This window comes from Musca autumnalis, unplaced genomic scaffold (genome assembly GCF_047663935.1).
Source record: "Musca autumnalis isolate F117 unplaced genomic scaffold, ASM4766393v1 scaffold_2, whole genome shotgun sequence".
In the NCBI taxonomy this organism is placed as follows: domain Eukaryota; kingdom Metazoa; phylum Arthropoda; class Insecta; order Diptera; family Muscidae; genus Musca; species Musca autumnalis.
The window spans coordinates 173347589-173373102 of NW_027411755.1; positions in this window are offsets into that span (position 1 = coordinate 173347589).

Below are 25514 nucleotides of genomic sequence, written 5' to 3' on the forward strand. Positions count from 1 at the left end.
ATGCTTTTTCGACATCCAGCGCTACTGCGACTGTGCACGATTTTCTTCTTAAGTTAGAAACTATGTCACAATTAAATTAGGTCAAAGCTTCAGACGTGGAGTGTCTTTTCCAAAAGCCAAATTGAAACGAAGGGATATAATTTAACTGCATGTCAAAATCCATTTTGTCGCGCAAAATTTTTTCAAATAATTTTCCTAAGATAGACAATAAGGAAATGGGCCGTAAGTTATTGACATCTGTAGAGTTTTGTTTCTTTCTTATTGGTATTATTTTTGCAACTTTCCATATTTTAGGGAAATAACAATTATTAAGACAATTATTATAAATAACAACTAAGTATTGAACAACCGTATCGGGAAATTTTCGAATCAAAAAGTTTGATATACAGTCTTTAAAAGATGACTTTTTATTATTTAATGACGTAACTATCGATCGGACCTCTTGAACAGTAGTAAATCTGGACTCCGCAGATATATTAAGTGACGTTAAATCTTCACAAAAGGTTTGTAAATGGTCAAGTACTTGGTTCATTGCATCACTAATTGAGCTCTCAACTGAAGAGAACCCTGTATTTGGAGTTGGGGCGTTATACACAAGTTCGAAGTGGTTTCTAAGGCAATCAAACTTTTCTTGTTCGTTAGACAACGGGTTCCCATTTACTGAAATATTAATATCTCCTGCCTTTTTTGACTTCCCCACTACACTGTAAATTTGTCTAAATGCATTTGGACCTGGGTTTATATTGCTTAACCTATCATTGAACAATTGGGCCTGTTCAATTTCTACACGTTGTTTTATTAGAATCTTTAAAAGTTGAATTTGCTTCGATTGTGATATATATTCGGGGTTATGTCTATCCATATGTCTATGAAACAATTTTTTAAAGTCTCTTTGCATTTTATGTTTAACTTTATACAGCTTTTTTGTATCTTCTGAAACTACGTACTTACGATTTTTTATGTTTACTCTTTCCGAATGTGAAGAAATCACAAAGTTTACTGTCGTTGTGAATTCATCTATATAATGATCAATGTCTTCGTCTGACAGATTACAGTTTAGAGGAAGAAAATGCGATTCAAGTTCGAAACTTAAATTCTGTTTAAATTGATTCCAATTAGTATTTTCATATGAAACGAATTGTGTTGGACTCTTAATAACCAATTCAACGTCAGAGAAGGCAATTTCTAATTTTAATGCAAAGTGGTCAGAAAACGTCGACAAGCTTTTGACATGATAATTTTGAATCAATACATTGACTATGTCTGGAGTACACAAAAAATTATCTAGAAATGAACCACCATTAGCGAATGATGGTATGATCTATAAATGTTGAGAGTGTTCGGTCAATTTCATTAGTGTAAGAATCGCCCCACACTGTATTTTTTGAATTTAGATCACCACCTATGATTGTCCCGCCGTAATTTTGTCCAAAGTTATTGATAAGTGATAGATTACTGTAAACACAAAATTCCGCTGTGTTATTGTAAATGTAAATTGACCCTATCAGAAACCCCCTAACAAAATTTATGATTTTCTTTCAGGTGGGTCTCTTTAATGAAAGCAATATCAATTTTATTAGATTTTAATATGTTTAATAAATCTATTCTTCGGCTCACGTTTATTAGTGACCTAACGTTTAGTGTTAAGAAATTCATGTTTCTACGGACCATGAGAACGATTTAATTCGTCTCATAAAGCTAAACACTTTTCTTTAGCTTCACTTAAATTCATTTTCTTATAGCCTTTAATAAAGTTTTCCACTTTCTGCTTCAAGGATAATGCTTCTGGTTCGCATAAAATGTGTGCAATTTTTAGGAATTCTTGAAAAGTCGGCGATACGGTCGGAGAATTTTTAGGCTGTGTCTGGACTTTAAAAAATAGCTTGCGATTTATAGCATCAAGTACCCCTCGGGAGACCTGAGTCTTTTTAATTGCAGCATTTGTCTGATCTATTTCTTTAAATTTCAAATATTTTAAGTATAACGGGCATTTTCTATAACTTGAAGGATGGCCAAAATCCTTACAATTTACACAAAATGGTTTATTATCCTCTTTCTGAACATATTCACAATGACCTGGCTCATGGGATTTCTCACATTTAACACACGCACGTTGTCTACTGCAATTTGAGGAAATATGCCCCCATTGTTGACAACGCCAACACTGTATAACCTTCATCTTAGATTTAGGTGCTTCAAAATGTATATTATATGTGAAATATCCGATATGGCCTTACCGGGAAATAATGATATCGAAAAGAGACCAGTATCATAATTATTCTTTTTAGAATGTGGAGTACTACATTTTGAGACCTTTCCAACAGTATTTGGAACTTCCCTATCTAGGATTGACTTTAGTATTTCTAATGATGTACCATGACATCGACCACGTAAAACGACATTCACATGTCTGAATTGTTTAGGGGTGTACGTATGAGCATCAAACTTGCCCTCCTTCAAAATCTCCATTATTTCTGCATGAACCAGAGGATTCTGGACGTAAAGTTTGCTTTTAAGCCTATTCTTGTTAACAATCTTGTATACAACATTCTTAGTATTCAACTCCTCGATCAAGCGATTTATATTTATTCTAAACAAAAATGTGTAGGACAAAATTTGATTTGCTCAGAAGGCGGTTCGACGCGGACCTGAGAACCACCAATGCCACGCCAGGAATCTTCAGGTTCCTTCTCTAAATTTAAGGACCCTAAAATTTCAAACCTATTTTGTGAAGCATTAATTTGTGAAGTGTGTGGATGAGATTCCTGTGTATTTATGGATGGCAATTTTGTTAAATCAACAATTTGGTCGTCAATATGCTTTTTCTTACATCTCTTACGTTGAAAAGATTGAAACCCATCAGTGTCATCATCCGGACCAGAGGAGGTATTCATATTTATCTCTGCGGCATCTTTTAAGGGCTCAACTTCTTTGTTGCAGGCCAAATTTTCTTGTGACGGGGATATTATATTGGAGGAATCCATGTAAGACAAGGAATCTTGGGCTGAACTCGACACATCAGAGTTCAACAAATCATAGTTTTTTAAATATTGGAATCAATTTTAACATTATTTTCCAAAGCGCTTTGGCCAAGCGAATCGACAACAAAAATCGTATCAGATTTCGAAAATATCTTGTTTGCATTATTCATGTTGTCCTTAATGCTAGCGCTTTCACACACCAGGATGTTATTAGCGTTTGGAATTTCTTTCACAGAGGATAGCTTTTGGTTATTGCTTCCAATGCTGCCTTTTTTACCTTTAGAAGTGGTATTTACACTATTGAACGCCTTTTTATCTGGTGGTTTCTTCTTAATAGTGCCACTTTTTAATAAGCGGGGGTCCATTGTTGTTAAAGAAAAATTTAAATTAAAATCTCCCTTTTTATATATGTAAATGTTTTATTTTTTTATTTGTTTGAAAAAGTACGTCTGTTCTGGCCGAAGGTCGAAGGGAATCTGCTAAAGTGGGTCTGGCGGTAAACGGCGAGAAGACCAAGTTGATGGTGCCTGGGTACTTGCAGACGCAGACATGGCAGTGCTTGGTGTGTTTGAGAGAAAAATTCTTCGAAAGATCTACGGATCAATCTGCGTTGACCGTGAATATCGATGTCGCATTAACCACTAGCTGTATGCGCTATACAACGACATCAGTATAGATAAACGTATCGATATGCAACAACTGCGTTGGCTAGGTCATATCATAAAACGCATTTAGAAATAGCTTTACGTGACTTTATCAGATTCGATCAATGAAAGAGATCCATACTTCGGGGTACTACATTTCCTTTAATCAAAGGAAGCATTAAAACTTCAAAACCCCCTACATTCATCAATTAAAAAAAAAACTTGGAATTCTCCTATCATGATTTTATACCTTTCTATCATAGTTGCGAAATTTTATAGCATGCAAGGTAAACGTAGTTCTTTACAAACAAACCAAAACTATAAAAGAAAACACACTTACATATACGTCACGGTGAGCCTGATCCAACTTTAAATGGAAGGTGCTTACACCTGGGAAGTTTTTGCAGATTCTGAATATTCATAGATGAGAAAAATCAAAAAACCAAAAAATCGAGGAAGGGATTTTTAAATAAATCGCGGTCAAAGATCACATATTAGGTTATTTAGGTTTTCATAATTTTGCTTGGAAACCGCATGTCGTATTGAAAAGAGGTTAAAGCAAGTGTTGTAGCTGTAAAAATTCTCTACAAGATTTACCTTTATGATTTTTTCCTAGGCCATACCATTTTTGAGATATAGAAGTTATAATTGGGACAATGGACTAACTGTATCGCCTCCTTACAAAACAATGTCATGTTACATGACTCATGTCACCCTATAAATGTGAACATTGATCGAATTAATTTATAAAGCGCATCGGCGATGTTTTTGTTTTTTTCTTCTTTCATTTTTATCATATCTGAACATTGTAGTTTCAGAACCTGCCACTTAAAGTTGGTTCAGCCGCACCGTGACATATATGTAAGTGTGTTTTCCATTATAGTTTTGGTTTGTTTATAAAGATCTACGTTTACCTTCCATGCTACAAAATTTCGTAACCATGATAGAAATGTATTAAAATCATGATAAAAGAATTCCAAGTTTTTTAATTGATGCAATGTACGATAATGTAGGGTTTTTTTAAGTTTTTATGCTTCCTTTGATTAGAAGTAATGTAATACACCGAAATATTGATCTCTTTCATTGATCGAATCTGATAAAGTCACCAAAAGCTATTTCTAAATGCGTTTGGTATATTTTTTAAGAAATATGTGTATCACGAATATTATCAATTATTTAATATTCCTTTTCAAAAAAAAGGTTAAATTTTTTCACGCACCATCAAAGATTTTTGGAACATAGGTTAAGAAAAGTACGAATCTGGACGCGAGCCAATTTTTGGTTGTTGCGGACAAAAGTTACGGCGGTTTTATTTCATCTTTTAAGAAAAAAATATTATAAAAACGCTAATTATTTTTGTGAGCACAATTGTTACTAAAAAGTTCTCTCGAAGTGACTTCAGCGAGTAGATTCCATAATGCATGTAAAATGTTACACAGAATTCGTGGAATGTACATAAAATTGATAAATTATTGAATAGAAGTCCCCTTTTTTGAAAATAAAGGTCCATTTGCCGGTCGTAAAATTACATAAAAACTTGTGGTGGATCAAAACTTCACGGCTAATCAAATGAGACTAAAAACATATATAATATATATTTTTTTTTAAATAAATGTAAATCGCGTAATTATCAAAATCATTTTGTCCGCATGCGATTTTCATGTATAGCAAGACCATATCTTTTAAGTTGTATATATTTTTCGAAATTTAATTTGGACGCTAAGATGTCCGCTACATCTTAGTGTTCAAAAAGCTATAAAACATCGCTAGTTTGCGCAGGTTGCATAAAATGTTTGTCAATGTTCACCAATGAAATCTATATCGATATATATATATATATATCTATTTCAAGGCGATCAATCAAGAACCGTGGATGTAGCATCACACACTATTTTTTGGGATAAAATAAATGTAGCTCCCTTATCAGTGAAGTTGTTAAATCTCTGTTTCCGCAAACTCGAAGATGCTGCACAAGTTTTTTCATTGCAGTGGAAACGACCCACAGAAAACGTGATAAAATACGCGATATTTTCAAAGACAATTTTAGGTGATTTTCCTACTTTGGAATTTCTCGTAACTCGCGTTTTAGTAGATGGATGATTTATTACATCCGGAACGGAAAAAAACTAAAATGTGCAATAGAGTTCGAGTTAATCGAATGACAATTGCCAGTATTAGACCCAAAGACTATGATTTTTTGAAAAATGTTCGCACAAAATTTCCTCATTTGCATGCAGATTTCTATGAAGCTGTGCAGACTACATTTACGATATATGCATCAAATAATTCAAAATCACAAGTACTACAATCCTATAAATGAATTTTTGTAAAACCTGTTTGCTGAACGCAACTAGAGGAATATGTCCAAAAACACAGTAAATCTGACATCAAAATGTCAGCATCCTTTAATGGTAGAAGCAGATCAAATTTTGAAAAGTAATAGATTAGTGATTAGATTAACATAAACATAGCCATAGCATCCACGCAAGTTATCTTTTAAGGCCAATATTTTTTGCCACGTAAAAACATTTCATTTTCGTAAAGAGGCTACATTTTATTAGCAGTTATTAGAGATCCCTACAAGTACATGGATCAGTTTGTACATCTCTACAGGCAGCGGCATACATTTTCCAAAAAGAGATAAGCGTGTTAACATTTCCAAAAATTTGTTAATATAAAATAAAAAAATATTTAATTTGCGAACATTTTTTCAGTAAGAAAATTTCCCAATGGAGTGCTGTTGGACAGGGACGTACCCGAAATGGTTTGGTCGAACAAAATTTATTAAGCTACTGTAACCAATTATTAAATTTTTTTGTCATAAACATTTTTTATGTTAGGAGATTTCAAATGAAAACTTATATATCTATCTTATATATGAAGTTTCTGTACAGAAAATGTACATCAAGTCAAGTTATGTAAGATTTTTTTTTCAAATTTTTTTTTTACTTGTTGCTAAACTAGGGTGGAAAATTATGAAGAAAAATGAATTTGTTTTCGTCAAAAAATCTGCTATATGTAGCATACTCACTTGTATTTTTTCCCTATAATTGCACATATCGCTCATTTATATTTCAAAAAATCAAGTTTCGAGAAAAACGCGTTTTAAGTTGTGGAATGAAAGTGACTTCCCAACTTAAAAAGGTTAATACACAAAAAATAAAATAACTATTGGGATCATCTTTTGTACAGATCTTGCCAGATATTCGTGCTAAATTTCTATGCAAGATCAAGCATGATTCGAATTGTTTTAGTGCTTTATAACCTCAAAAAACCTTTTTGTTGATTTATGCCAAACTCCTAGAAAACAAGCTGTAACTCGTTGATTTTTAGAGATATCAACATGAAAATTTGACACAAGATAAAATAGAAGTTGTAGAAAAAATATAAATTGCTAACTCAAAAATCCGTTTTTTGAGTTATGCCACTCTTTGAGTAAATGAGCGATATGTTTGGACGGACAGCCCGTTCGTCTGTATCTCAGTTGTCTGGCAGGCTGGAGCGCATGATAACTTTCGAACGCACAGAGGGGAAATTTGTGTTAAAAGTTGATCCAAAGCCCTAGAAAGCTCATTTATAGTCCGATTGATATAAAATTTTGCACAAAGCATATCTTCTGTATAAGGATTAATCCTATAGAAAATAATGAAAAGCGGTCCAGATTTGGATGCAGCTTCCATATATATTCGCATCTGATATGAGATAAAAATGCACCAAAATCACTGAAATTTGACACATGCAACCTGAACTAGCCTAAAAAACATTGAGCCAATTTTCAAACAAATCGGTACAGATGTATATATAGTCCCATATACATATATTTCATTCCAAATTTTATTTTTTGAAACTTACTTAAATTAAATTTTTCTCAATTCACATGAGAAAAGCGTGAATGTTTCTGAATAATGCAAACATATTTGATAGGTGTTGGTTTAGTCTGATAAATAAGAGCCCCGGTTATAAGGCGGAGCAAAATTTAGTGTGAGTAAACCTTGCAATTCAATATAAAAATATTTCATATTTTAGTTGAGAAAAATTAGATTTTTTCGGAATGGCGCAAATATGCGCAATTTTTTATGATTGAATCTGATATTTGAGACTCAAGCGAATAAAACATTAGAAGAAACTATGGTCGGGAAACGATGGGGAAATAGACTTTTTCACTATTGAAATTGTAGTAATCTTAAAAATTATCATAAAAAAATGTCATAAAGAGGATATGTATAACCATTATTAAAGAGCAAAGATGTAAAATCAATCTGAAAATTTTAAATGCTAATCTTGTTCGGAGACTGTACAAAAACAATAAATCGTGTAAAATACAAATTTTCGCGAAAATAATGTCATTTTAATGTTCACCTAATTTCTTAGTTTTCGAAAATTTACTTTTTGTTTTCAGTATGGCTGAGTTCAATCGACTGCTGCATTGGATTGGTTAATCTTACAAACTCGTGGATGGTTATAGCAAATGTAGAAAAGAGTCTGGTTGCCGTTTATCAACATTTTTTCATAAAAAAACGATTTTCATATTTTGAGTTTTGAGCAATTTTAGGCCTATGTTTCCCCTCTGTGGAACAGATCAACCGATTTGGTCAAAGTTTTGGATCTCGTAAAGAAAAAAATTTTGCTAAAATGGTAGTAATCGATTCGATCTGAACTTTGCACATCGCAGTATTTCTTCCAGAAATGTATCGAACCCAAAATTGATTATATCGGTCCAGTTCTTCAAATAAATTTTTTTTCCAAATGTACAACAAGTTCCAAGAGAATATGTTTGGCCAACATCTTCATGTACGTCCCTCTCAAAATTCAACATAAGTGCAGCTTAAGACTGATCCTTTGACATTTGTAGTCTTGTTTACTGCGATATCAAATTTTGAAGGGGAAAGTCCATGCTTCAAAGCTCTAAATACTAAGGAGACCAACTAAAATGGCTTGTGGGCGCAGTAACTATTCATAGATGAGCAAAAAAAAAATCGCCGGAGGAATTTTCAAGTAAATCGCGATTAAAGTTCACATTTTGGGTTATTTTAGGTTTTCACGATTTTGCGTGGGAACGACAAGTCTTATCGAAATGGGACTAAAGAAAATGTTAAAGAGGATTTTCACTACTACAAAATTTTCCTTAGTTGCCTTTCGATAGGACTTGCCGCTTCCAGCAAAATCCTGAAAATCTAAAATTAACCTAAAAATGTGAACTTTGACCGCGATTTATTTAAAAATCCCTCCATCTATTTTCCCAGGTGTAAGCCGTTTTCAACTAAAGTTAGTTAAGGACACCATACATGACATTGTTTTATAAGGAGGCGATACAGTCAGTGCATTGTCCCAATTTGAACTTCTATATCTCAAAAATGGTAAAACTTAGGAAAAAGTAGTAGAGGCCAATCTTGTAGAGAATTTTTACAGCTACAACATTTTTTAGTCCCATTACGATAGGACTTGCAATTTCCAAGCAAAACGGTGAAAACCTAAAAGACACCTAAAGATGTGAACTCTGACCGCGATTTGATTAAAAATCCATCCAGCGATTTTTTTCTTGTTTTTGGATTTTTCTCATCTATGAACATTGTAGTTTCAGAAACTGCGAAAACTTTCCAAGTTAGTTAAGGCGTTCTTTAACATTATACCAAAAGTAAAGAATGCAGCCGGAACAACAATCATGAAAATTTTCGACTTATATTATTTTGTCACGACTTAGCTAGAGTTTGCCAATTGGTTTCTGAGATATTTGATCGACCATGCTGTGGCTTAGTCCAAACATGAGTTTTGTAGTCTCAAACAGTACTCTGAGAAGGATTTGGAGACTATGAATCGTAGTCTCTATCGTTCGTTTTTAAATTTCTAAAGTTTTTAATTAATCAAATTTGGTGTTTTTATGGCATTAAAGAATAGTTTATTCTTAGGTTATCGACACAATAGCTGGATATAGAAGTCCAATCTGTGCTCGCAGATTCGTGTTATTCTTCTTTTTAAATGGGTATTTCGATATGTAATAAAAAAATGAGGCGTTATGTTCGGGTCGAACTATACCCCTATACCCTATAACTCCTGTATAACTCAATTCGTCCTACTCGCGAATATAGTTAAGTAGGGATTGGATTCTTCTTCTTTATTTGCAAATCCGTATTCGGATATTAGCGATCATACAATGTTAATTATTACAGAGTTATTTGGTTATATGTTATAAAATTAAAAATTTCATTCTATAATAGCTAGTTCTCTGTTTCTGGCGGCGCTTAAAAGGCTTATTTCATCTTGGTGTCCTGTCCATTCCAAAATGTTTTTGATCCATGTTATTTCTCGTCTCCCTCTTGGTCGGCGTCCTTCTATTTTGGTTCTTATGATTGCTTGGAGGAGATTATATTTGCTATTTCTCATAAGGTGTCCCAAATAAGCAGTTTTTCTCGTTTTTATCAATCTGATCATTTGACTTTCGGTGTTCATTCGTCTCAGTACTTCATTATTTGAGATGTGATCTGTCCAGGATATCTTTAAGATCCGTCGGTATATCCAAACCTCAAACGAGTGCAGTCTTCTTTCGTCTGCTGCTTTTAGCGTCCATGTTTCTGCCGAGTATAATAAAACGGACCAAATGTAGCATTTAAATGTAGCATTTAACATGGCTCGTTAGTATTATTCTATATTTAAAAAAAGAGTTTCTTGCCATTTCAATTCGGCATTTTATTTCCTTTGATATGTCCCAGTGGTCATTAATTTGCACTCCGAGGTATTTGAATTTGGAGACTCTTTCTATTTGAGTTCCATTAATGCATAAGGGAATGTTGGATTCGATATTTCTTCTACTTATAATCATATACTTCGTCTTCATTATATTAATCTTTAAGGCATATGACGTACTAGAATGTTCTAGAGCATCTACTAGCTTTTGTAATCCTGCGAGGCTGCTTGCAAGTAATGTGGTGTCGTCGGCATAACGTATATTGTTTATGAATGTATTATTTATTCTAATTCCGATATTTTTCCCACATATTGACTCCTCAAACATTTTTTGGGAATATACATTAAATAGAAGAGGGGATAGTATACAACCCTGTCTTACGCCTTTTGAAATAGGAACATCGTTGGTAAGTTCACCATCTCTATGAATGTTGGCTCTCTGTTGCCAGTACAGGTTTCTAATGCATTTAAGGTCACTTTCATCTAATCCAATTGATATCAAAATTTCCATCAACTTGTCATGGTTGACCGTGTCAAATGCCTTCTCGTAGTCGATAAAGCATATGTAAACATCCTTTTGCACATCTCGGCAGTTTTGTATTAGTACATTAAAACTAAGTAGGGCCTCTCGAGTACCCATGCCTTCCCTGAAACCAAATTGAGTTTTTCCCATATGTGATTCGCATATTGGGTATATGCGCCTATGTATTATCTTTAAGAATATTTTTAAAGCATGGCTCATAAGACTTATTAATCTATAGTCTCCGCACGTCTTCGCATTATTTTTCTTGGGAATCGTTATAAACGTAGATTTCAGCCAATCTTGAGGGTATTGTCCTGTTTCATAAATTTGGTTGTATAATTTCAACAATAGTTGTGTGTTTCTTTCATCTAGTAATTTAAATAATTCAGATGGGACTTCATCCGGCCCGGTAGCCTTATTGTTTTTCATTGAATTTATGGCCATATCTAGATCACTTTTGGTAATGCGTCTTCCTCTAAAATTGGTTTCTCTATCTGTGTTATTAGTTTCTGTTCTTGTAGTGTCGGTAAAGAGATTTCTAATATAGTTTTCCCAGTGGATTGGATTAAAACGTGGATATATTTTAACCACTTTCTGCATGGAGGCTCTTTCACAAAAAGGAATCCCAAAATCTGTATTACAGCTGATATTCTAAAAATTAGATTAAGAGCTTTGAAATACTGCAAATCTTGCGATAGCAGAAATAATGGCAATTCTCTGTACTATTAAAATTCTGGGATATACCATAACGTTGGCCTATATTTTTTAATCATATAGGTCCAAAATACTGAAAACGGGGCGCAACTTTTATATGACGACTATATTTATATTTAACTTTTATTTAATACTCTGTAAAAAGTTAAAATTGTATCCTAAATATTGTGATCTTTCTCTACTGAATTTTTATACTTTGTGTCAATATTTCATATAAAATAAACAGCAAAACCTTAAAAAAGCTTTACGTAACCCTACACACCATTTTCAATTTTCATGATTTTTGGTCAAGTTGGGCCCCCCCCGAAATGAAATCCTGCGTACGTCCCTGCTGTTGGAGTACATGTCGAAATCATAACTGGTGATGGGAAGACAATATCAAACTCATTTAGCAGATGAAGCAAGAACAGTTCAGCTTGTATTAAATGGAGAGCGGAGGAAACACGCATAGTTGCGATTGAATTCAATGGAGAATTTTCATAATTTGTGTTAATGTAATAAAGTTCTTAATATTTTTGTTTTACACAAATAATAAATGCATTTTATTTGTTCTGGGATATTTTTTAATGGCTTGCACACATTCCGCAGAATGTATCAAAACACGTGCTTTGGACTGCATTCTATTCTACCCCCAAAGGGTTAGTTAAAATGCAATGCCAAAGGGTCAGTTAAAATGCAGTGCCAAAGGGTCAGTTAAAATGCAGTGCAATGGAGTGCATATTTCAGTTGTCACGCTCTTGTAAAAATCATTAGTGAAAATGCATAATTTGATGCACTTCCAAGTCACTTGTACATATGATTTAACTGCCTCTTTGGAGGCAAACTTTTTGCTGGGTTGTATAATATACAATCGCAAGTCGCGTGTTTTAAAAGGGTTAACCTTGGCTTCAGCCATGTTAAATTTTCAAAAATATTGGTGATATACCCCCGTTAGCATAAATGCTGAGGGTATAAAAACATCTTTACTAGAAATATGGACATAGGTCCATGTTTTGATACAGACCTTATATAACGGTACCGCCCGATTTTAAGCAATTTGATGTTTTTAAATACGTTTCGGACTGAAACAGCTATAATTTGGTAGTAAAGGTTTTAGACCATTCAAAAAACTCCTCAACCTAAAATTGTGGACATTAAACTAATTATTCCATATTACTTACTTAGTTGGCCCATTACAGAACATTTGTTCCATAGACCGAACTAAGAAAAGATCTCCAATCCTCTCTGTTTTTCGCTTCGCTTGTTGGAATACCGCGCCTTTCATTTCTTCATCCACTTGTATGCTCCATCGAAGCTTAGGCCTCCCGATTCTGCGTGCACCGCCATGTGGCATGTATCCATACGCCTTTTAGCGGGTTCATCATTGTTCATTCTTATGATATGGCCTAACCAACGCAATCGTTGCATCTCGATACGTTTAACTATGCTCATGTCTTTGTATAGCTGATATAGCTCGTGGTTCATACGACGTCGATATTCACCGTCAACGCAAATCGGCCCGTAGATCTTTCGAAGAATTTTCCTCTCAAACACATCAAGCACTGCCTTATCTGCTTGCGCAACTACCCATACTTCGGAGCCATACATTAGCACGGGCAGTATCAGCGTTTTGTATAGTGTTATTTTTGTTTGACGAGATGTGGCTTTGTTTTTAAATTACTTACTTAAACCATAGTAGCATCTGTTGGCCAATACGATTCTTCTTCTTATTTCACAACTGCAGCACGACACGCAATTGGGCTAGTTGAGTGGAATATGCTGTGGCTATCTGTTGTGTTTGCCGCCTATCGATTTCCAACGACGATTTCCAAGACGGGTACGTACCTTTGCTGCAACAAGGTAGTGGTCCGAATCAATGTTTGCGCCTCGGAACGATCGTACATCCAACACGCTCGATGAATGTCTTCCATCTATCACAACATGATCAATTTGATTACTTGTTCTTTGATCTGGGGACAGCCAGGCGTCCTTATGAATATCGAGATGATTAAATCTGGTACTGCTAACTACCATGTTTTTTGCAGCTGCAAAGTCTATAAAAGCCTCATACCATTGTCAGATGTTTCACTGTGGAGACAGAATTTCCCGACTGTTGGGCCAAAGATATTCTCCTTTCCAACTTTGGCATTAGCCGCCTACAATGATTTTAATGTCATGGGCAGGGCAATTATTCCATATTAGTTTTAAATATTTTATGATAGAGTGTACAAATTGTCGTCCCTGCTGAACTTAACATTTTCTCATTTATTTGTTTTAGTTTTTTTGTACAGTCATGGGCTGAAGTTATTTAGATGTTGGCAAATTTGTCAACAGATTCATTTTTAGTTGTTTCTCAAGTAGGCTAGACGTTCAATAAATTTTTCCCATGTGATTGCCACACATACATACATATATCTTTGGATAAATTTTCAAAATAGTTCAGAGGGAAATATTTCTAGAGTAGCACCAAAGAAGATGAATGTAGAAGATATTTACGTTCTTTCAATATACACATACAATTTTGATATAGCAGATAATATGAGAAATGATATTACGAGGGCTGTACTATAAATTTCTGGCCGTACTATGAAAACGCGAATATTTACCATCAAAAAATTTTATTATTTTCGTAAGTAGTCTCCAGTGTTGTTCATGCGCTTAAACCAATTACTGAAGCACTTTTTCCACCCGGATTGAGATACCTCCAAAACATGGGCTTCGAACGCTTTTGCAGCATCTTCCGGCTATTGCTGGTATTTTTCAGGCTCATACATATAGTTCTATGACTCGTCGCAGCGATCGTAGTTTTTTTCGAAATTTCTTGCAACGATCGACACGTGATCAACGAAAAATATTTATTTTTGCGGATAGGTGTTCACGAAATATCTAATTTTAACTGTATGACCAAGAATGCCTCTATTTCACGGCATATAACATGGCGATCTTGCATTACTCGTTCTCGCAAGGCATAATTTTTTTTTAGTTTTTTGTGGCACAACTTACGTTTTTGGGCGTGCCTCACGAATATCGTTTTTGAGAGAGCGTCGGCCTTGATTGAGTTCACGAAACCAGTTTTTCAAAGTGCTATAGGATGATACTTTATCGTTTGACAACGATTTAATTTTCTAGATGCACTCTTGTCGTGATTATCCATGTCGGAAGTTGAGAAACGACATTTTTACAAGTAAATTCCATTTTTTTCAACGTGATTTTTTCAACACACTGTAAACAACACATAATTGTATGTCAAACTGTCCTGAGTACGTTTATGCTAACAAGTGTCAAATTTTCCAATGAAAATGCAAAATGGCGCATTATAACACGCAGTGTTGCCTAGGCCAGGATGTAATCGTGTAGCCCTCAAAGATATGGGCCGGGGGAACGATAAAAACAGTACAATTTTAAAATAAAAACAAGTAAAAACGGCGTTAGGTTCGGCCGGGCCGAACATGTTATACCCTCCACCACAAGTTGTATTGAAGTAAAATGGAATAATTAGTTTCTTTCGTGTATGAAGAAGACTTAATACTAAATTTCAGCAATTTCGGTAAAACAATGTGAGGCACCATTCTATGGGGGCTATTTCAAAACGTCGATCTATACCGACAAATTTCTGACGGAAAGTTTTTAGGCTCAAAGAAGACTAAATACCAAATTTCCTATATTTCGGTAAGAGAATGTGGCTAAAACTAAAAAAATACCGAAAATCAAGAAGTAAGCTTCAATGGGGATATAGTAAGACGTGGAACTATACTGATAATACTCTTCTGGAATATTTTATAACTCTTGGAAGACGAAATAACGAATTTCAGCCATTTCGGTTGGATATTGACGTCACAATCTTCATTATTACGAAAATCCGGAGGTACCGTTCTATGGGACCGACGTGGACCTATACCGACGAATTTTAGTCAGAAATGGGGCAATATGAAAGCATGGACCTGTACAGACATATTTCTGGCGAACAGTTTTATATCACATTGAAGACTAAATACCAAATTTCAGGCATTTTGGTGGAATATTGAAGACACAACCTTCAAAATACGAAAATTCGGGAGGTTTTTTTCCACGGGGGCTATATGAAGGCGTGGACCTATACCGATAAATTTAAAGGGGAAGTTTGAGTACCCCCAACAAAGTCTAAGTACCATTTCGGTGGAATATTGAGGCCACAACGTTCAAAATACCGAAAATCGGGAGGTACCGTTCTATGGGGGCTATATGAAGGTGTGGACCGATACCGACAAAGTTCTGGGGGAAAGTTTTATAACCCTAAAGAAGACTACGTACCAAATTTCAGCCATTTTGGTAAGATAATGAAGCTAAAACTTTAAAAATACCGAAAATTGGGAGGTACCGTTCTATGGGGGCTATATGAAGGTGTAGACCGATACCGACAAAATTCTGGGGGAAAGTTTTATAAAAATTTCAGCCATTTTGGTAGGATAATGAAGCTAAAGCTTAAAAATACCGTTCTATGGGGGCTATATGAAGGTGTAGACCGATACCGACAAAATTCTGGGGGAAAGTTTTATAAAAATTTCAGCCATTTTGGTAGGATAATGAAGCTAAAGCTTAAAAATACCGAAAATCGGGAGGTACCGTTCTATGGGGGCTATATGAAGGTGTGGACCGATACCGACAAAATTATGGGGGAAAGTTTTATACCCCTAAAGAAGACTACGTACCAAATTTCAGCCATTTTGGTATGATGAAGCTAAAACCTTAAAAATACCGAAAATCGGGAGGTACCGTTCTATGGGGGCTATATCAAAACGTGGACCGATATATCCCATTTTCAGTACCAACCATCCTGCAAGTAATAAAAACTTCTGTACCAAATGTTGACTCTCTATCTTTAAAATTGCGAGCTGTATCTTGATTTCAACAGACAGACAGACGGACGGACAGACGGACATGGTCAAATCGACATTTTATGCTGATCAATAATATATATACTTTATAGGACCTCCGACGAATATTTCGATGTGTTACAAACGGAATGACAAATTTAATTTTACCCTCCATATGGTGGAGGGTATAAATATAGCAAACTGACTATGCAAACAAATATGGAGGTCTCCATAACGGGAGCAACTGAGCAAATAATAGTTCCTGAACAAAATACTAATAGTATTTAGGGAGGAGCTAAGGTTATGCTTCTTGCTAATCCATCACTTGCTGTTTATACAGATGTAGCTTGTGTTGAAGAGAAGACTAATTCAGTGGATAAGCTACCTCATCATGTGTCACAAACATAACAATCAAACAATTAAATGAAGAAGAAGAAATTGCTTTGTTGACTGCAGAACACCAATATATATATATATATATATATATATATATATTTACCTGTTGGACAGCAGTATTCTCCAACCTGAAAGTAGGCTTTAAATGCTTATAACCGGATTTCTTGCTTAAGTCATTTTTGGTAAAAGACCAAAAGGCAAGATAGTTCGAATTTGGCTCCGCCGTTCTTAATTCTTTTATCGAAAGTGACCTAAACTAAAATGCAATGATTCTTATGTAGCAAGGTCTTTACGTTGTTACGTTCTTATGATATTTCAGAAATTGTCAACAATGTTATGTTGTTCCAAGTGGCGTATGTGTCATAAAATATTTCTTGTATGAAAGTCATACGCCATATGTGCCTTCGTATGCGGCATTATCATTCTAAATTTTAGAAAATTAAAACAAAAAATTTGCTTTAGCAATAAAACAGAGAAAAAATTCATAGTGAATTTTCGTAATATTACTTAGATTAGTATTCTCATATTTCATGACAGCAAGTCAAAATGCATTTCCCTTCATTCTCGCCACTTGCACAATCAATAAAACATTTTCTATTTATCACTTGACCATTTTTCATTTCCTCAAAGTTGTGTTGGCTATTTTCCCCAATTTTAGATGCGTATGAACAAAATATATTGTGATAATTTGGGGATGGTCATAAAAAATGCCAGAACTTGCGGCAATGTATTGTTGCATTTTCATGAACAACCACATCACGTTTTTGTTATAAATTTTTTTCGTATTTTTCTTACCTTATATTTTTTCATTTTTTAATTTCCGGCTTGTTTGACAATACGAACAAGTGGGGGAATTGCAAACCGTTGCATATATGAAGATTTTAGTGAAAAAACAAAAGCTTCCCTTTCAAAACAAAGGAGAATTTTGTACGGTATTCCGACGACAGAACACCCGTCAAAGGCCTTCTGGGCACAAAAAATGTTTTAGAGGCACTCAAAGGACTTTGCGCGTCGATTACGCGGTTTTAGCACACCCAATAGTCAACTGCGACTAATAGTCGACCACGATTAATAGCCGACTATGAATAATAATAAACTACGACTAATGGTTGACTGCGAATAATAGTTGACTCCGTCTTCCGAAAGTCGACTAAGAATAAGCGATTATCCGGTTTTCGCACAGTCAATAGTCGACTACGACTTTTGGAAATTTTGTGGTTAATAATCGATTAATCGATTAAACGAAATCGATTTTACGTATCCCTACAACGGACATTGCCTTCTCTAGACCGAAAATTTTCCAAAGGTCTTCTAAACGGGCACCTTTGTTTCAAGGAGAGTGGACCTTTGAAGACTTTTAAAAAATCTTTTAAAAACAGAAGACTTTTTATGGTCTTCTGTAGACAGAAGACCACTTAAATCGCTTCTATTGACAGAAGACCTTTCGAAGGTATTCTATTAAGAGAATACCTTTTCAAAAGTCTTTTAAAGACAATATCGAAAGGCTTTAAAAATGTTACCGACAGAAGACCAGTTAAATGTCTTCTATATGCAGAAGACCTTTTAAAGGTCCTCTATAGACAAAAGGCCTTTAAAGGTTTTCTATAGACAGCAGATCTTTTAAATATCTTATATAGACAAAAGACCTTTCAGTGGCCCTCTATATACATAAGACCATTTAAAGGTTTTCTATAGGCAGAAGACCTTTTAATGGTCTTCCATAAACAGAAGACCTTTAAAGATTTTCTATGGGATGAAGACCTTAAAAGGCCTTCTATAGACAATGGCCTTTAAAAGGACTTCTATTTACAGACGACCTTTTGCAGGACTTCCATTGTTAGGAGACGTTTTTAATGAGACAGAAGACATATTAAAGGTATTCTATAGACAGAGGACATTTTAAACGTTTTCTGTATACCTTTACAGGACCATTTATAGGTCTTCTATAGACAGAAAACCTTTTAAAGGTATTTTTTGACGTAGGGGATAAAAGATACCAAGGAATGGTCCTGACCGGCTTTAACATGGCAAAGTCCAGGATTTATCTTGGTCCCTCTTTCATCTCAAGTGGATACTGACCTCCCCGTTTTGTCACCTGGGGAAGCTGCCTTTAACACACGTTAAAGATAGTGAGCTAAAATGTGCCGCGCGTTCACCCATAAGAAAGTTTTAAACTTGGGTATGGGCGCAGGATTAGTAACCCTCCCCTAGAAAAAGCAGACTACTATGAAAATAGAAAAGAAAAGAAAAGAAAAACAAATCCCTCTAAAGTTGACGACCCCCGCAAACGTTTTAAGGACCATGAGCTGTGAATCTTCACCTGGAATGTTCGCATTCTTTATAGAGAAGGTGCAGTTTACGCATTGGCAGATGTACTTGAAAAGTACAAGGCCGACATTACTGCAATACAGGAAATACGATGGAACGGAAAGGCGTCACAACAACAACCCCTAAAGGTGACGCACTGTATTATAGATGCCATGACACAAAGCATGAGTTTGATTACGGATTTGTAGTTGGTCGGAGGTTAAAACACCTGGTCTTCAGCATCACACCAGTGAATGCAAGACTTGCTACAATTCGAATAAAAGCAAAATTCTTCAACATCAGCTTTATTTGCGCTCATGCTCCCAAAGATAAGGACGAACTGAACAAAAATATATTTTATGAGCGCTTAGAAGAAACATATGACCGTTGTCCTGCCCATGACATTAAATTATTCTAGGCGATTTTAATGCCAAAATTGGAAAGGAGAATATCTTTGGTCCAACAGTCGGAAAATTCAGTCTCCACAGTGAAACATCTGACAATGGTATGAGGCTGATAGACTTCGCAGCGGCAAAAACTTGGTAGTTAACAGCACCAGATTTCAACATCTCGACAAGAAATTAAATTGATCACGTTGTGATAGATGGAAGACATTCATCGAGCGTGTTGGATGTGCGTTCGTTCCGAGGAGTAAACATAGACTCGGACCACTACCTTGTTGCAGCAATGGTACGTACCCGGTTAAACGTAGCAAACAAAGTACGAACAGACACAACACGACAGTGGCAATGGCAAAGTATTGCCCACTCTATGCAAACAGCCGCAAAATCCATACTTGGATACCAGAGAGCTCCACCAAGGAATCCATGGTATGACAAGGAGTTCGTGTTGCTACCGAAGAGAAAAATGGGGCATATATGGCTACTTTACAATCCGTAGGAACGCGTAGCGTACGAGAGAGATATCGGGAGAGGATAAACGTCTTTTCCACAGGAAAAAGAGAGATATGGAAACGCGGGAGTGTGAAAAAATCGAGATGTACAGGAACCAGAATGAAGTCCGAAAATTCTACCCCGTCCACAAGAAGGTAGATAAGACTGTATGCTCTAACTATAGGGGCATAAGTCTACTCCCTATTGCCTACAAGATCGTGTCAGGGATATTGTGCGAATGACTAAAGCCTATGGTCAACGAGATAATTGGACAATACCAATGCTGCTTTAGACCTGGCAAGTCCACCATTGACCAGATATTTACCCTGCGGCAAATCCTGGAGAAGACCCAAGAGATGCAGATCGACACCTACCACCTTTTTGCGTTCAAAGTTATTCCAAACCATGTCTGAATTTGGTATCCCCGCACAGCTCATCCGGCTTTTTAAAATGACTTTAATTGACACTGGGTCCTCAGCTAAAATAGAAAAGAACCTCTCCGAAGAGTTTTGTACCAAAAGAGGTTTCAGACAATGAGACATCCTTTCGCGTGATCTCTTCAATATCCTGCTGGAAAAGGTTATATGAGAGGCAAACGTCAAAAGAAGTGGCACAATCTGCACCAATAGCCACATGTTACTTCCTTATGCTGATGATATAGACATCATGGGACGATCAGTAGAAGAAGTAACTGATACCTTTGTGGTCGAAGGAGAATCTATTAAAGTGGGTCTGGCGGTAAACGGTGAGAAGACCAAGTTATTGGTGTCGGCGCGCAATGAGTCCATTGAGCTCGGACCAACTGTGGAAGTTGGTTCCTATAATTTTGATGTAGTAAAAGACTTCGTCTACCTCGGCACCTCCGTAAACACAACAAACCACACACAGTGTTGCCGCGTGGACAAAAATAAAAAAATGTGATGTTAACTTTTACATATGTTTATGTTTTTTTCTTACAAGGAATCTGAAAGAATTTTGTCGATATGTGCATCCATAATGAAGTTATAGCTCTTTAAATATGAAAAATATTTCTCAGGTAATCTAAGGCGATAATAATATGAAAATTAGATGACATAACATTTTCTGAATAATTTGTTGATAATAATAAAAGTTTAGTATGGGGATTTGATGAGTGGGCTATAAATATGACGTTTTAGTTCAAAAAGTTGACATTACTGCACATGGGCAATGTACCGTTATCAAGAAATCAATATTTAAATTTGATAAAAAAATTCAAAATTCTTAATATTTAGTAGAGCAGATCTTTCGATTGCCACCTATTGCCACCTCGGCTCCTGTTTTCCGTTAATTGGACATCTTCCAAATCAAAATGTGTAAATACATTCTGCCCATCCCTGAAACCTTCTGAGATATATCGGTTCAGATTTTATATAGCCCCCATATATATATCTTTTCCCGATTTTGCTACAACTCGTTAAATTTTGATCGAATAGTATGTGTTATTTTCTTAGGCCCCTGAGTAGATATTTCGATTTTTACTACAATCGGTTCAGATTTAGATATAGCCCCTATATATATCTTTCCCCGATTTTGCTATAACTCGATTAATTTTAATCGAATAGCCTTCATATTTAATATGTGATATTATCTTAGGCTTGTAGTTCTTAGCCTGAGTAGTTTCACCGATTTTAGGAAAAATCGGTTCAGATTTGGATGTAGCCCCTATATATATCTTTCACGATTTTGCTATAATTCGCTCAATTTTTGATGAATAGCCTTCAAATTTTACATGTTATTCCTCAGGCCCCTGTTCAGTTTTACCGTTGACCTGGGTTGATGAATGTTTGCACAAGTACTTATGAAAGCACAGGCCTAAGATTTGAATTTGAAAGTTATTTTTCAAGAATTGACGGATTTATAGCAAAATCGGTGAAAGATATATATGGAGGATATATCCAAATCTGTACCGATTTTTGCGAAATCAAATCAAAATCGGTAAAACTGAACAGGGGCCTGGGGAAACGTCCCATGTTAAATTTGAAGACTATTCATCAAAAATTGAGCGATTTATAGCAAAATCGGGGAAAGATACATATATATAGGAGCTATATCCAAACCGATTTTTACGAAAATCGGTGAAACTTCTCAGGAGCCTAAGAAAATATCACATATTAAATTTGAAGGCTATTCGATTAAAATTGACCGAGTTATACCAAAATGGGGAACTATATGGGGGCTATATCCAAATCTGAACCGATATGGACCAAAGTTGATATTTTTCATTCCTGTGCCCTCATAAATGCTTGTGCAAAAATTCATCAACCTAGGTCAACGCCTTCTATTTTTGTCTACATTAGTATGGAAGCGGCAACACTGTGCGACATCAGTTGTGAAATAAAAAGAAAAATTGTATTGGCCAACAGATGCTACTTTGGCTTAAGTAAGCAATTTAAAACAAAGCCACATCTCGTTAAATAAAAATAACGCTCTACAAAACACTGATACTACCCGTGCTGATGTATGGTTCCGAAGTATGAGTACTTGTCAGCAGACAAGTGCTTTGTGTGTTAGAGAGAAAAATTCTTCGAAAGATCTACGGACCAATCTGCGTTGACGGTGAATATCGAGCTGTATCTGCTATACAACGGCAATTGCGTTGGCTAGGCCACATCATAAGAATGAGCGAAGATGAACCCGGTAAAAAGGCGTATAAATACGGACCGCTTGGCGGTGCACGCAGAATTGGCAGGCCAAGGAATAGATGGCGCAAACAAGTGGATGAAGAGATGAAAAGTCGCGGTATTTCAGAGTGCGAAGCAACAAATAGAGCGAAATGGAGATCTTTTCTTAGTTCGGCCTATGGAACAAATGTTCTGTAATGGGCCAGCTAAGTAAGTAAGTAAGTACACGCAGAGAAGAGATATTGTAGGAGCAATCATATTTTAAGAACAAAATAGTGTATTTTATAAAATCTGAAAATATATATTGTTTTAACAACCATATTTTTTTATTAGAAAACATATATATAATTGTTCCACAAACATCCCAGACGGGACTAGGGAGACTACTCTCATATCAATGAGTGCACCCCGATTCATATTAGCTCAATGATATGGGACCTACTGTTTATCGCCGAGTCCGAACGGCGTGTCTTGCGACACCACTTTATAGAAGAGTTTTACATGGCTGAAATACTCAGGAAATGTCGCCAACATTACTGAGGGGTATTTTGCCACCGTTGAAAATCTTGATGTTGCCTGGCCGGCGAATCGAACCCACGACCTTCTGCGTGCAAGGCTTGTGTGCATACCATTGCACTACTATTAGAAAACATAATGACACAAAATATATTGTTGCACCAACAATACATATTTTAAGAATTTTAAAATACACTATTTTGTTCTTAGAATATGATTGCTCCTTATTTCTCTGTGTGTAAGTCAGTAAGAACCTGAAGAAGCGGACCGATATAGTCCATATGGAAATCTAAAACATGACTGGAAAAAATAATACTATACGCAAGGTCTGCACCAAGCAGAAACTCACTAAGAGAATTATCTTACGGATTTGCCATTTTGATTGGTGCCGTCAGGGTTATTTGGTGCTTCTGGTCAAATATAATATACATATTACGAGCCAATCCTTCGTAAATAGTTGACTTTACCTGTTTGTAATGCTAGGGCATGTGCTTAAAATTTTATGTCTAGTTTTTAGGCACCTTACTGAAATTCTAAAAATTAAGCCGCTAATATATTTTCCTTTCAATCAGGAACTGTAACATGTATAGTATGGCAATAGCTTCTTATATGCAACATATCTCTTGGAATCAATGTCAAATGAATACTATCCAAACTTTCTAACCAAAAGTATTCCTGTCAAATTATTAATAGTACCAAATTTGAGGTATTATTAAGGTGGTTCATTTTTACTGTGTGTCCATTATTAGACATCGTTATATATCTTCCTGCATACAATTGACATTATGTGGGCAATATATTGGGATCATAGTGTTGTCCTTACAGATCTAACTTAGAAATATAAAGCATTTAAAGTATACTTTTTAATATAATTTAAATTCAACACATTTCTTGGAAAGTTAGTGTCCAGGAGCAATGGTGTAGGATTGTGACTTATTTGTTTTTTTTATAGAAGTCCTGCATGTCTTCTGCTAGAAGTCCACTTGTCGGCATTGCCTTCATTCGCCGTCCGCCATTTATCTGTGAAATCAATACAGCGCTTTAAGGTAGGTTATTCAAATTTAACACAGACATTTTATCTAACCGAATTTTAAAATAATAATCTGAACGTATATGAGGAAAAGACAAAACATTTTAGTTTCCCATCGAAAAAAAATGAAATTTTTTTAAGCTACACGAAAGATTTTTGTTACATGGATTGAGAAAAAATTCCCATTCTCAAATCTGTTCGAGATATTAATTTCGGTTATTTCGGGTAAAAGTTATAGCAGTTTCAATTCTGATAATAAGAAAATATCTTAAAAAACGCAACTCATTATATTGAGAAATTAATGGCTTCCTACATACTATATGATTACTGAGGTCCCATAACATTAGTGAAAAATATGTAAATTTTCGCGGAAAATAAAAAAATAAAACAATTGATAGTTTGCAACATGTTTTAATAAAATTCAAGCTGTTAATGCATCTTAAATATATTTAAAAAATATGTACGTAATCTAAACATCGCGAGGATTTAAATGAAACCAAAACTTTACAAATCTGTTCAGCAGTTCGCATATTATAGCAAAAACAAAAATATATTGAGCAAATTTTCGATTGTTTGAGTGGAGTATTCCCCCATTGGCTCAACTTCATTTATTACCCTCTATTACAGAGAGTAATGTTTTTCAAAACGAACTGACAGTGTTGCAAAATTTTACTGATCGCTACCAATATCATGATTTCATCCCGGCGAAGGGAATTAGCAATTGGCTTCTCAGTTTTTGAATTGATGCCTTTTTAGCGAAAAACCGAACTCTTTAAGTGTCTAGTATTCTCATATTGAGCAAATTTGTAAATGTTTGTAAGAAGAAAATATTTTTTTAAATTTTCGATTGTTTGAGTGGAGTATTCCCCCATTGCACAGTGGATCCACCCATTGGCCAAAAATAAAAAATTAATGTCAAAATTTTGGTACAACATTTGGCAACTCTGACAGCTATGATATGGACTTTTTTAAAAACATATTATTTTTTGTTTCATTCGAACGCGATCTTCTTAAGAATAGCTTCCAAAGTCGGAACATTTGACTAATATTTTTTGTTGTGAGTACAACCTATATTTTAAGTCCAAGTAAATATATTCAAAATATCGCGAAACTAATACGTATAGCCAAATATTATAGTGGATTTTGAAGGAGGACGTAATATGTTATTTTTCATTAAAAAATAGTGTTTTAGCGTATTGTGGAATTCTAGTTAGATGCACATTTTCTTAGTGTATTTTGTAATGCCGATTCGATCATATACTTAAATTTGACCTAAGGTTTTAGTCATGATGCCCACCAGTGCCCACCTCGGGAATAATTTTCCAAAGTAGTTCATGGGTTTAAGATTATTCAGT